Source organism: Sus scrofa, chromosome 11, assembly GCF_054392235.1.
Source record: "Sus scrofa isolate SSC_HxYL_T2T_F1_AM1 chromosome 11, Sscrofa_HxYL_maternal_Yorkshire_Landrace_v2.0, whole genome shotgun sequence".
NCBI lineage: Eukaryota > Metazoa > Chordata > Mammalia > Artiodactyla > Suidae > Sus > Sus scrofa.
The window spans coordinates 14573325-14582678 of record NC_139393.1 but is presented as its reverse complement, the minus strand read 5'-3'; positions in this window follow the sequence as shown (position 1 = coordinate 14582678).

The window sequence follows — 9354 nt, the reverse complement described above, 5'->3', positions numbered from 1 at the left end:
AGACAAAGATCGGGGCACTGAAAAATAAATCAAGCAGGCAGTCCAAGAATCAGACAATTATGACTTGATGACAAAAGAGGCATTTTCTGGCCTGGATATTCAGCTAACAGATTATAAGTTCCCATGAAAACAGGAGTCATGTATCAAAGTTCTCAATTTAACTCTAGCCTTTGAGCTGTCTGGATTTAGTACGTTCTGAGATCTATCACTGCACAACTCTACAAGATTTCATTGCTAGAGATTTAAAGAAATTCAAGTCTAGTCCAAGATTTTAAAAACCTGTGACGAATCTCCATCTTTCGTCACTTTTTATGCTGATGAAATCCAGGCGTCGGCTCAGGAGATAGATCAGTCCACGAGTGCATGTTAGCATGAACTGCGGTCGCATTGACAGGAATGAGTTGGGTCTAAAAACCGCTTTAAAAGACATCTAATTTCTGGCCCAGGAGAACTATTTTCAGAAGAGAAGATTAAGTCATGATATCTGGGAGATGATTCAGAGTATTTAAAAAATCACCACGAACAACTATCTTTGGATCACTTACTATATATAAGTTTCTCTACTCTGCTTAATGAAGAATTAAAGAGGCAGGAAAGACACTGTTTGTACTTTGAGGACATTTAAATAGCATGTAGAAAGACACATCATGAGTAAAAATAATTGAAAGTGAAGTGAATGATACTGGAAATGAACCTAGTATAACCAAGGTTAGTGTTTGAGTAAGTTTACAGGCAGAGGGGAGTTCCTCTTGTGGCTCAGTAGGTTAAAAACCTGACATAGTGTACATGAGGTTGTAGGTTCGATCCTTGGCCTAGCTCAGTGGGTTAAGGATCTGGTGTTGCCACAAGCTGAGGCATAGGTAGCAGATGCAGCTTGGATCCAGCATTGCCATGGCTGTGGTGTAGGTCTGCAGCTGCAGCTCCTATTCCACCCCTACCCTGGGAACTCCCATATGCTTCAGCGGTGACCATAAAAAGAAAAAAAAAAAAAAGTTTGTAGGCAGAGGGAGCTCTGCAGTATAAGAAGAAGAGTTCTCTGAATAAAGAGAAGAGAGAGATGGTATTTACACCAGTTCAACTGAAATAGAGGAAATCTGAAGGTGAGTAGGGCCACAAGGCTGCAAAGATAGGTTTGGGGTATACTATGGTGATTAATGAAAAGGGATGAAATTTAGTCTATTTACTTAAGATAAATGAGATAAATTCTCAAAGATGGGTATTTCAGAAGGTTACAACCTTCAGAAACAGTTATAGGTATAGAAATGGAAGTATGGAAAACAGGCTACTAGAATAGTTGGGGATTAAAAGCATGGGGACTTGCTGGTAATTATAAAGTGAACCATACGAAATTACTAAATTTGATTATTTTTGACCCATATTGATAGAAATGTCATATGGTTCAATCAAATAAGGTAAAGAATCAGGAAAATTTAGTATTTGCACAAAATAGGAATAGGTGACTTGGAAAAAGATGCTATCCCACAAACAGAAATAAGAAAATTAGGGAGCAATTCCTGTTGTGGTTCAGTGGGTTAAGAACCAGACTAGTATCCATGAGGATGCAGGTTCAATCCCTGGCCTTGCTTAGTGGGTTAAGGATTCGGTGTTGCCAAGAGGTGCGAGGTAGGTTGCAGATGCGACTCAGATCTGGTGTTGCTGTGGCTGTGGCCCAGGCCAGCAGCTGCAACTCCGATTCGACCCCAGGCCTGGGAACTTCCAAATGCCACAAATGTGGCCCTAAAAAAGGAAAAAAAAAAAAAAAAAAGCTAGAAGGGCAGATGGAGAGGGAGTGAGTGATCTGAAGTAGAGGGGAAGATGGACTGGTTCAGTGGGATTGCACATGATGTAAAGGGAACACCAATCACTGGATTTGATGATTGGAAGATGATCCATAATCACTGGGGAAGCTGACTTTGTGGAAAGGGGATGAAGCCAGACTGCTTAGGAAAAGGAGGCCCTGGATGAAAGTGGTCATAGCCTTCTCTAAATAAGGAGAAAGTCTAGCCTATCAGTCTGGTTGGTCAATAGAAGCAAAATCCCCTGCACTCATGACTTCTGCCCCTAAAGGAGGATGAGCAGCGATCTTTTGCAGTTTTGTGCATGTTTGGGCTTCTCCATGGCACTCAGAGTCCTTTCCTTTAGAGCGTTCCAGAACATAAATAGATGATACCGTCTTTAAGAAATTCCAATTTACAATGAAGAATGAGAGCCGTGTTTACCATATTGCTGTTGATTGTGTTCTTGTGACTCCCCACCCCACCTCAGCTATCAGGCCTGAAGCGCTCAAGTTCAGGTGCAGGAGCCTGTGGAAGCAGCTGGTGTCCTGTGAGGCTGCCAGGCCCTTGGACCAGGAGTGGAGATAAGGTGACAGAAGCTGGCACAGGCAACTGTAGCCTGGGAGGAACTTCTTCTCCTTCCTGGCTTTTGTTTAGTCAAATAGCAGAGCTCTAGCCAAATGCCAGCCAAAGCAACAATCATGACTCAATATATGCATATCAGGTTCCCAGGCTAGGGGTTGAATCTGAGCCATAGCTGCCGGCCTAGACCACAGCCACAGCAACATCAAACCCAAGCCACATCTGCAACCTACACCACAGCTCACGGTAACGCTGGATCCTTAACCCACTGAGGGAGGCCGGGGATTGAACCCACAACCTCATGGTTACTATGGCTACTAGTCAGATGTATTTCCACCACCACAGTGGGAACTCCTCATATTTTTGCTTACAATGAAATGGTAGTTACTTCCATTTCTATCTTATGTATGTACATATTTTATTGTTTAGGTTGCCAAAAACTCATTGGAATAGGTTTCATTATGGGAGGGACTACATCAGCACCAAGTGGAAATCACAGATAAAGCTTATCACAATCTGGGAAAATGAAGATAATGAGAAAATTAGCTAGGTCACATTCACATTGCCAGATTCAACTGAACATTGAATTCTGATTTCAATTGTTGAAATATCTTAGGGGCTACTATGTTAAGATAATTTGTGTTAAATTATTTTTTCCTAATGTTGATATGGAAGATTTTTAAAACTTTAGTATTAAAACTAAGCTTTTTGTTTAGACTCAGATTAAAATTTAACTTGAATATTGCATGGGACCTAATCAAACCAACAAGCTTTTGCACAGGAAAAGAAACTATTAAAAAAAAAAAAAAGACAATTTACAGAATGGGAGAAAATAGTTTCAAATGATGCAACTGACAAGGGCTTAATCTCTAAAATATACAAACAACTTATACAACTCAACAGCAAAAAAGCCAAAAAACTCAATTGAAAAATGGGCAAAAGACCTGAATAGACATTTCTCCAAAGAAGATATACAGATAGCCAACAAGCACATGAAAAAATGCTCAACATCACTGATTATTAGAGAAATGCAAATCAAAACTACTATGAGGTATCACCTCCCACCAGTCACCATGGCCATCATTAATAAGTCCACAAACAACAATGCTGGAGGGGGTGTGGAGAAAAGGGAACTCTCCTGCACTGCTGGTGAGAATGTAAATTGGTACAACCACTATGGAAAACAATATGGAGGTACCTTAGAAAACTATGCATAGAACTACCATATGGCCCAGCAATCCCACTCTTGGGCATATATCTGGACAAAACTTTCCTTGAAAAAGATACATGCACCTGTATGTTCAGTACAGCTCTACTCACAATAGCCAAGGCATGGAAACAACCTAAATGTCCATCCACAGATGAATGGATTAAGAAGATGTGGTATATATACACAATGGAATATTACTCGGCCATAAAAAGATCAAAATAATGCCATTGCAGCAACATGGATGGAATTAGAGACTCTCATACTGAGTGAACTAAGTCAGAAAGACAAATACCATATGATAGCACTTATATCTGGAATCTAATACATGGCACAAATGAACCTTTCCACAGAAAAGAAAATCATGAGCATGGAGAACAGACCTGTGGTTGCCAAGGGGAAGGGGGAGGGAGTGGGATGGACTGGAAATTTTGGGTTAACAAACTATTGCCTTTGGAATGGATAAGCAATGGGATACTGCTATATAGCACTGGGAGCTACATCTCGTCACTTATGATGGAGCATAATAATGTGCGAAAAAGGAATGTATACATGTATGTGTGACTGGGTTACCTTGCTGTACAGTAGAAAATTGACAGAACACTGTAAACCAGCTATAATGGAAAAAAAAAAGTAATTAAAAAAACGTTTAGTATTGCATAAACACAAGAGAGCACTAACAGAAAATTTCTCCCAGTAGCCACTGCACAGAAAAAGGGGCAGCAGGGGGAGACAGGGGGCATTCTAAGTGCTGATATTAATTGCATTTTTCTTAAATAAGCTTATTCGATTTTTTAACATTGTGATGGATGTAGAAAGTGAGACATGAAGGAGACAGAGTTAACATTTTCTTCACATAAAATTAAAAAGTTGAGAATAGGATATGACAGTTTACCATGAATAACATCACTAGAGGTTATCGTTGTGAAGAGAAATGTACAAAGTTCAGATATGAGGAAATCAATTACCTTTGGTTTTTGAAGCGTTTCTAATCTAAGGGCCCAGCCAGGGCAAATCAGTATAAACCAAAGCCATAGAAATCTATGTTATGGTTTGGAAAAGTGAAATTTAAAATAAATGACAGAAACTGTTACATTTAGAAGGGATAAGCAATGGGGTCCTGATGTATTGCACAGGGAACTATATCCAATCACTTGTGACAGAACATTATGGAGGATAATATGAGAAAAAGAGCATATATATATATATATATATATATATATACATGTATTAATGAGACACTTTGCTGTACAGCAGAACACTGTAAATCAACTCTACATTATTTAAAAATTTAAAAAAATAAAAAGTCATAAACAGAAAGGGAACATAGTTTCTCCCAGCTTTCAGTGGGGGAATATGTGGGTTAGTAATCATAACTATGACTTTCAGTCAACGAAATCCACTGGGTACCTCCTGGAGGCCAGTGCGCTTGGCACTGGGAACGCAACAGTGGAAAATCCATGCCCTCGTGGACTATAACGTACACACCTCTGTTGTCCCTTCTGTGTGCCCTGCTCTGGGAACACAGGGATATTTCTCAGCCTTAACATCACAGAGACAGAGGCAGATGGACATGAAAACTCAAGGAAGTGCAATAATACAAAGTACTAACTAGAGAAACCATTACTCAGATAATAAGTTCTTGGAGGGAGACATTTATTTAGGAGTATATTTTCTGGATGTTCAGAAAATATATATATAGTACAGGACTTTAAGGCAACGCTTGTTGTTTCAGTTTTGAGATTGCCCTATGGCCTAAGGAAGTTATTAGAACACCTGTGCAGGACTTCTGTCTATGTTACCCACTGGATAGGGTTGGTTCCACCATTCTGAATCAATTCATTCTTTTACTTGACCTGTCTTTAAAGATGTTCTCTAGGAATAACAAATAGAAAACTTAGGGTTTTTCATTTAAATTTTAGTATCTTTTTTCTTTTTTAAGGAGAACTTAGTTTTTTGGGCCCCACCTGATTATTGCCTGGCATTCCTGTCCTTTGATAAGAGCATACCAAGTAAAAAGCATCTTTTAGCAATAATGCTCGTAACAAAGATTAGTTTGGTTGGTTGTTTCACACATAACCAAGGTGCTGATTACTGCCAGAGAAAAGGCTGGGCAATTCGACCACAGTCTATTCTTCATTATCAAGTCACATTCTTTGGGTCACATAACTGTCACAAATCTTTTTAGCTAGACGTGTCTATCTGTCAGACTTTCATCCTGTATATATCAAAGACCAAAGTATCATAAAAATGGCTCATTCCAATCTATTTTTTTTTTCCACTGGACTTCAAACAATTCCTTTGAACAGTGTTTGATCTCTTTTTTTGGTAAAGTTCCACAAACCAAATAAAAATACAACAGTTCTAATTTTACATCAGGCATTCGTAACTATTGCTTAGTCGCCACAAAGCATTTTAGAAAACAAAACATGTGTCTTGGTTACGAGAAACAGCTGCCACCTGAAAAGGAGGAGGCTGGTGCTGCGTTTTGCTCTTGGAATCAGATCAAAGTTGCCATTCTTTCCCAATAGCTTTCCTCACTGGATTAAAATGACATGATGAAAACCATTCCATTATAGATAGTGATTGCTCCCATTACTGTTTTATTGGTATACTGGTAGAACAAAATCTTCATCTGGTCAGTGTTGTGCTTATTTTTTTTCTTTTTTCTTTCTTTTCTTTTTTTGCTTTTTTTAGGGCTGCACCTGTGGCATGTGGAGGTTCCCAGGCTAGGGGTCAAAACAGAGCTGCAACTGCCAGTGTACACCACAGCCACAGCAACACCAGATCTGAGCTGTGTCTGAGACCTACAGCACAGCTCATGGCAATGCCAGATCCTTAACCCACTGAGCGAGGCCAGGGATCAAACCCGCATCCTCATGGATACTAACTAGTAGAGTTTCTTACCTCTGAGCCATAATGGAAACTCCAGTTTTGTTTTGATTTTTTTTCTTTTTTAAATGACCAGGATTTATCAAAATATCAAATCTCTTGGCCTTTGCACTGAATGGGCAAAAAAATGTAATGATGGGCAAAGCTCTTGGTACCTTAGCAAATATCAACAGAGTGATCAAACTGTGCCAGTGGTCACTGTGCACTTTACCACCAGTTCATGTGCAGTTAAGAATGTTATTGATGGAGTTCCCGTCGTGGCGCAGTGGTTAACGAATCCGACTAGGAACCATGAGGTTGCAGGTTCGGTCCCTGGCCTTGCTCAGTGGGTTAATGATCCGGCGTTGCTGTGAGCTGTGGTGTAGGTTGCAGACACAGCTTGGATCCCGTGTTGCTGTGGCTCTGGTGTAGGCCGGTGGCTACAGCTCCGATTAGACCCCTAGCCTGGGAATCTCCATATGCCGCGGGAGTGGCCCAAGAAATAGCAAAAAGACAAAATAAATAAATAAATAAATAAATAAATAAATAAAAAATAAAAATAAAAACAAAGCCCTTTGTCAATTAAAAAAAAAAGAATGTTATTGATGCCAAAGTAATCATACAATCTAGGAGGTCCCTTGGGTGCAGTGGGTTAAGGATCCAGCATTGTCACTGCAGTGGGTTGGGTCCATGCTATGCTGCGGGATAGAACCTGCATCCTCAGGGTTCTTAACCTGCTGAGCCATAACGGCAACTCCAGAACGCCCAAATTTGAATCCTTCCTTCACCTGTGTTATCACCGGGCAAATTATTTAATTGCGTTATGTCTTGGTTTCTTGATTTATAAAGAATTGTTTTAAAAAACTATTGTTTGAATTACTGTTTAGCTGAATGGCTATAGTAATTGGATGAAATAACAGATGTAAAGTAATTAGAAGTGAGACCACATTGTAGTAATCATTCACTAAATATTATCCATTATTTTGCTTCTTCCCATCCAATACCACTTCCCACTTACGTTGCTCCTCTGATTGCTTTTAGTTTCTAATATTTTAGTTGATCACTTAATCGAAAAAATAACACCCTCTTTTACTTTTTATTGCTGAAATGTTTCTTCTCGAATGCACTCTAAATTGGCATGTAAGTATGCTACAGGAAGTTTTTAGGATGTCAGTGACCAATGCTGCAGATAAACAAACCTAGAAATTTCCAACATGCTGATTCCAATAAAACAACATCATGTAAAGTATGCCTAGGGAAGTAACACACACACACACACACACACACACACACACACACACACCCCGACTTAATAAGCAGACCATACTTGATACTTAAATCCTTAATTTTTTTTAATGTTCATAAATCTCTACAAATAAGTTAGGGCCGTGAGACATTTTTCTTGGGTTAGGGAGTTTTTGGAAACGATCCAGGATTTATATAATACCAGAAGAGGAGCATTCTTTTACAGTGGCAAGGACGGAAAGATTAACATAGCAAATAGGGATTTTGTAAAGAAGGTTTTTTATGTTAGGGTTGACTTTAAACAAAGTAGCTATGTGTTTACCATTTTCTGTCTTTACTCCTAGTGTTCTTTTTTTTTTTTTTTTTTAACTCCTTTTACTCTTGTTCTAGTGTCCTCACACTGGCAGAATCAGATGTCCTGACTGTAAGAAATAAACTCTATGCCTTACTTTACACCCGAGGAGGTGTGTCAGCAGAGAAAACAATCCAAGCAAAGGATCTTTACTCAACTGACCTTTTCACATGAGTCCTTCAAATTGTTTTGCTCCATAGAATTTGCCCACTTGACAAACTTTTCATGCATAAACACTTCTGCTACTTTACAGGAACAAGAGAAGAGTAAGATTGTGTGCATTATGGGGAGAATAGATCTGACCACAGAGATTTGGGGTAAGGTCTGCTGCAGTTTTATTCCACAGATAAGCTGCATTCATACCTATGCAATTCCTAGAGACAGGAGTTCTCAATAAAGCAGGTCAGCTGCATAGACCTTATGGGCTAAATGGAGAGGTTGACATATATTATTTTATGCTATTAATATATTAGAAGGCAAAATAGGTCCAGCTACTTTTTTTAAAAACAGCTCTATGATCCAATCCATCATTTTCCCAAGTGAACTTAAAGCCTTAGACCACCTCCAGATTTCTAAAACTGAGTGTTTCCCAATGTCATCTCCACTGGTATTACAAACCTGCATTCTGGAGGATCAACTTCGCTGCCTTTGACTTAACTGTTTAGTTTCCCCACTGTCTTAGCGGATGGAGGAATAAGATCAAATTGTATAATTTACTATATAAGCTTTCTTCTAAGGATCTTAAAATATTTTATTGTTAACTGATTATGTTAACAGAAGTATGGCTTTTCAAATTCCTTTGCTCGAACCATATTCCTTCCTTTTAAGGGCCACACCCACTGCATATGGAAGTTTCCAGGCTAGGGGTCAAATAGGAGCTGTAGCCGCTGGCTTACACCACAGCCACAGAAACATGGGATCCAAGCCATGCCTGCAACCTAAACCACAGCTCATGGCAACGCCAGATCCTTAACCCACTGAGGGATGCCAGGGATCAAATCTGCGTCCTCACGGATGCTAGTCGGGTTTGTTATACCTGAGCCATGACAGGAACTCCCGCGTTCCTTCCTTTTATTTCCTGATGTTTAGATGTTTAATTCACATCCATCATCTGTTCCTTACTACTTTTTTTCGTGTATTTCTTTCCGTTGATCATTTCTGTACTCCTTTTCATTTATTTATACTCCTTCTAATTTTGCCATCTATTTTTATACTCTAAGCGCTGGACAAGTTTCTTTGTTCTTCTAATTTATTAAGAAAGTATTTAGTGGTAGTTAGTTTAGACTCAGAATTGCATTACGAAGGCAATTTAAAATGTTTTG